Source organism: Pistacia vera, unplaced genomic scaffold (assembly GCF_008641045.1).
Source record: "Pistacia vera cultivar Batoury unplaced genomic scaffold, PisVer_v2 Contig78, whole genome shotgun sequence".
NCBI classification, from domain to species: Eukaryota; Viridiplantae; Streptophyta; class Magnoliopsida; order Sapindales; family Anacardiaceae; genus Pistacia; species Pistacia vera.
In genome coordinates, this window is record NW_022196645.1 from 3,063,928 (window position 1) to 3,069,810 (window position 5,883).

Consider the following 5,883-nt stretch of genomic DNA (forward strand, 5'->3'; position numbering starts at 1 on the left):
ACTTAGGTGGTTTTTATAAATTTTAAAATTTACCTCGTAATACTCCCATATTCAATTATTAATACATCCCCAAAATCCTATCCAAAATAATAAACAAAAGCACTAGATTATCGGTTAGGCATATTCTCATTTTGTATGCTTTTGAAACACATAGCATTGTTCCTTTTGTTTTGAAGTTGCTTTCCCCAAAAGATTGAGAGAGACAATTTTAGGTTATAAAATACCAAGAATAAGCTCGAGGTGGGATACTGCACTAATTACCTATGAATTAGTCGAGGAGTGCACAAACGAGCCCAAACACCTTGTTTAAAAAAAAAAAGTGTGAGCAGTGTCGATTTTTCCATTGGCAAGTTCGTAAAACAACCAAGATATAACTATTGTTTTAAAACCAGGACCGAATGGCAACTATTTGCTGCCCGGTCATAGGTCAACCGGTCCAATCCGTGGACCGATGACGTCAACGATAATTTTATTTTTAAAAATTACTATTTATCTGTTAAATTTTAATATATTACAAAAGTTCCCCTAAAAGTTTAATTAGTCCCTAAAATTTTATTTATGCCAAATAACCCAAAAATTACCATTAATCTCTAAACTTTTGACAACCCAAAACACCCTTCTAAAATTACGATTAACCCTTATAATTTTAAAATATACAAAAACCTCTTAAGACCTGAACCGGACCAAAAAAATTGCCAAGTCCCACTCCGATCGACCAGTCCGATCCATTTTTAAAATAGAGGATATAACCACTAAGCTTGTGATCAAATGACAAGACCTTAACCATTAAATGGTTACCATAGATTATATTGAGTTCCACAATGACACCAATCACATGGTAATTTAACTGACATATGGATTGTAAAGTATTTAATGGTCTAAGAGATTAAACCCCGGTTATTAAAAAAAAAAATAAAAAATAACCAAGATATTTTGTCGTAACATGTTTTAAGTCTAATCCTAAAATTTTTCGTCATTAAAGAGATATTATTTTATCATTATTACAGCGTCTAATCATTTAAACTTGTTTGCTACATAAAAAAGGCACATTATTCTGTTTTTGCAATGTATTTAAAAGCCAAAAAAATCGTCACACTGACCAATAAATAATAGTTAAATGATCCACACATCAAATAGCTTCTGACGTTATTCTACAGCATTCTTTAAGTGAAGGGTCTCTGTTTACCCCATTGAAGGCTACACCTTAAAGCTTACAATGCAAAGTAAGGATTCTTCCATCAAAAAGTTCCAGAGCACCCAACCAATTAACCCTAAAAACAAAACCACAATAAAATGATCAATAAAAAACAACATCCACTTTGCAAACCGAATCTGTAGGACCTACTACGGGACCGTTTATGTAGAAATAGTGTCTTTACAATGGATTCCACCCACTCATGCCCTCCAATTCACTTAGGTCAACTAAATATGAAGTTTCCCTAAGAAGTGCTTTTAAGCCTGAACTATGAGCAGAAAATAAGAGGACTAGGTTCAAAGTGTTCATAGTGTAATTTGACCAATAATGGGAAGCAATGATCTTTACTGTAGTTAGGCCAGGATTCATCTCCGTTATGAACATCTGATGACACTTCCAAACTTCTTCGTTGTAATTCTTGTTATGCTAAAACGCAACCCAGCTTTTCAATTTTTCTAAAAACTTAACCAGCGAGTCACCTCTTTAGGGCTGAAAAAATAGCTTCTGAGAGTCCCATATTTTCAACAAGAGTTTTACTACTCGAGCAAGATCTTTATGGAATTCTTTAAAGAAAGTGCTGTCAAAATGGCTGTCAAGAACATCAAAGTGGATAGATTTATCTAAGAAGTCAGAAAGTAACATTAGTGTTTGCTTACATGTGTTAGCATTCATGCATTGCATACTACATGCTGTACTTTTTGTCGATTAGTATAGAGAATTAAGATATCTAAGAATCCCAAGGCCATAAAAATTGTAATTGACAAACAAGCGTTACCCACTAAACACTTGACAACTCAATTATAGAAGTTAATATAATAAAAAGTGAGGTAATGAACAATAGCAGATGAAAAAAGAAGCTTATAGAAAAAAACAAAACAAAAAAAAGTTCATGTGCATCCGTTCACGCAACAAGCATTATGTAATAGGCAAGAAGCAATTTTTCAACAAGTGAAAAGAACTTAGATATTGACATCTCAATGTCATTAGAAATTAAACAAAAAAGTTACTTTACTTGCCTAATCACCTCACAAACTCAAATTGACAAAGTGATTGATAAAAGAATGAGGTATCATACGGGATGATACAAGGATGTGGAATATATGTATGCCTGAAGTTTGGACCCATATGCTAGCACCCCGCAACAAAAAGTCATCCAATCCCGTCATTATCCAAGTAAAAAAGATAATATCATTGGCCAATATAAAGCAGTTTGCACTAATTTACAGTAATGAGGTAGATGATCACATAAGTTTGAATCCATATGTGAAGATTCTCTTTGCTTTATACAGAAATGAAAAAGGTGGAGAATGATGCATATTGCGATAAGATGGACAGCATCTAAAAGAATAGTGATTACCCGTCACTTGCAACAATTACATCAAAAGAGTTGAATAAATCTGAAAGATCTTCCTGGTTCCAGTGCAGTGTCATAGACTTCACTGTGTGCTACCAAATACTCCAGAATTAGAATCTATGTTAAGCTGAATATCTGGACGTTAAGGTGCACTCTAACACCAATCAAATAATAAGTAGTAAAAACAAAAAGGAGGGAGTTTCTTTTATAACAGCCAGTATAGAACAAGGAAACCATGAGCTTTCAGTGTGACCCAGGCAACCTACTATCAAAATTATGGCAGGGGGAAAATTATCAACCGAGAATTACTGAAAACTGGCACCCAGCAACAAATTAACGGAATAGCACAGGCTAAAAGCAAAATCAAGACAAGACTGGGTGATGATTCACCTACCAACATTACATCTCAAAATGAACACAAACTGGAAAACACTTGACAATGTCAGAATATCTAAGTCCTGAAATTTTTACAATTTCCAGCACTAAACTTAATCCTTGGCTTGCCAAACAATCTTGTGTTAAGCAATTTAAAGCTCAAGAGTCCTGAGGAATAATTCCATATAATAAAAATCTAGATTAGCATATATTATGTCATGAACAATTTCAAGTGTTTAGATTGACTTGCAAATGGGTTGCATACCATACTACACCCTGTTTCAGCTAATTAATAGGCCAATGAGTCTAGGCCAACCCAAATTGTAGGTGTCATAGCACTAGGATGCCCTTAGCTTTGCATCCCTCAGATCATTCTAAGGAAGACCCAATAGTAGTCCAACAAAAACTAGGTATAGTTCTGTTCACAGAGTGTGGTTGATCTAACTTTTAAAGGCATCAAATCTAAAGTTTGAGGGACAAAATTCAAGCAAAATGCCTAAGAAATCTAAATTTGTTGTGAATCTAGAAGTCTCAGAAGGATGATCATTATTTGTAAACAAGGGGCTTCATTTTTCACTTTAAAGCCACATAATTTTCTCATTGGATAAGAATTACAAGAATTAAGTTTCACACAATTCATACCAATTTAGAAATACATCAATGAATTAGAAAACAATTAGCAAAGGGAAAAAGGTTGAAAATTCAGAGTATAATGTGCTTCGGTGTTACAGGAAGTAAAACCTAAACCTAAATTAAAAATAGTAAAAGTTTGTTCACGATGCCTCACACAGAAACCACTTTTCTGCATTGTTAGAATAAAGTCACCTATCTAAAATAGCCAAAAATTGCTTTACAGGAGTCCTCACAATCTTACTAAACTAGCCAAAATTGTTGTTCAGGAGTCCTTACATATCTTACAATTATCCTACCACAATTTCAACCAAGGGTCCTCGATTAATTTCAAAATGCAGCCTAAAACTTGTCTAAAGTTAAAAATAATAATAATAACAATAAATAAATAAAATAATTAATATGCCGCCATAGCAATGTGTATAACTAGAGCACATACAAACCAAGACTTCAACTTACTTTTCTTTGGTTACAACAAGCTCATTTTACTGCATATATGACGAGAAAAGAAATTGGCAACATATTCTTAACTAATCTGAAATAACTCCCACAAAAGCTATGGCTTCAGACCAATTAAAAGGATACAATCAACTACCTGAGGATTCCCATCAGATATGACAACTTCAATGCCTCCGTGGTTGCTGCAATAACTAGTCCAGCTAAGCCTAGCCTGATCCAAGCTCCATAACTTTTTAGACCTGTAGAATTAAAAAGTATACAAACAATGTTTTAATAAAGAAAAGTTCTAGACAACTTTAGCCATTAAAACACAGATAAGCAAAAGGTCCCAAAGAGAAGTAAACCAAACATTTGCATTTGACAAGCAGAAAAAGCAAGAACATCTTCTGATGGCCATTGACCTGCAAAATATGAAAATAATAGACAGAAACACCATGATTAACAAAGAGAATAACCCAGTATACCAGCATCAGCAGAAATACTAAACAAACTGAAACTATAATCTATTAAATCGATAGAATAATCAAACAGCAACGTGTTGTATTCCAGACTGAAACTATACTACGATGAAGGAAACCATGTCTCATACTCTTTAGACAAAAAATTCAAATCTTGTAGCTGAAGCGAACAGAACTTACATCAATTCCAGTATTATCAACATTGTATCTATTACAAATCTCAAAATCACCAAGGTCAGCATGGTTGTCCACTCTTTGGCTGCGTAAAAATTCAATCCAGAGAAACCATCACAATCAAAGACATAAATTTAACTTTGAAAAATAAAACATTCTACTAAAACCAAAAGCAACATTCGTTTGTGAACTGACAAAATATAATAAAAAAACATCCATGTTCGATTTCACATATGAACTTAGTGAGAAAGAGTTTGGGAGAGCCAGCCAGACAGGAAGTGTGTAACACACGCGAGAATTCTTGAGGTGGAATCTTTGTCGAGTAATTGGCAGGGGATCAAGTTGAATCCGTCTGTTGTTCTCGTGAATACGGTTAAGAATCTCATCTGAGAAGATTACCGATAATTTTAAACTGGATTAGAGGAAAATCGTAATTCCTAATTAACACCATGAAAGGTTGATTTTTGATGATCGGAGAGTACCAGAATTTGCAGAGTAGGACGACGAAGAAGGGCTTGCCGAAGGATTTTCCATCTCAACGACGATGGTTTTGGAGTCGTGGGTGTTATCGCTTCCATAACTCTCCTTCAAAGTTCAAACTACCATTGAACCGAATCACTGTTGGCTGAAATCATAATTTATGGGCTTTGTTACGCGGAGTAAGATTATTGAAACGGATAAAATTTAGCTGACCGACCACCCAAGTTTTGATTTGAAAAGGTTATTGAAACGAAATACATACTGCTAGGCCAATGTTAAACTTGGGTCTGGGCCTGGGCATGCTGGCAATTCTTGCATCATCAAGATTCAAGCTTCAAAGCCCATCAGATTTTAAAAGAATTCTAGCGTTGATTCCCATAGACTTTAGATTGATTTACTATAGATTAAAAAAAAAAAATAAAAAAAAAAGCTATATTTAAAAGATATTCATTAAATTTTAGTTGAAAATATTATTACCAATCAATGAGGCTTACTGTAAGACCCTTACAAAGGGCAAGGGCAGGCGTGTGGCTTTCATCCTTAGCCACAGCCTCGCCAAGACAACACACGGGTGTGTGCTGAACAAGGATGGCTGAGATCAGGCGCGAGGTGTTTGAGTGTTGGGACGCCAAACACTTTACTGATGAAATGGCTTGCGGGTGTGGGCACTTGCAAGTTGTAACATGTGCGGGTGGGCATGTTTTAACATGGGCGTGTGTGCTCATGAGCAGGCTAGACAGTGGCACACGAGCTGGGAC

At 35.0% G+C, this 5,883-nt stretch overlaps 1 pseudogene; it reads right to left on the reverse strand.

Moving 5' to 3' along the window:
• Positions 1-1,463: 1,463 nt before the first annotated feature.
• Positions 1,464-5,223, reverse strand: LOC116116677 (annotated as a pseudogene).
• Positions 5,224-5,883: the final 660 nt, after the last annotated feature.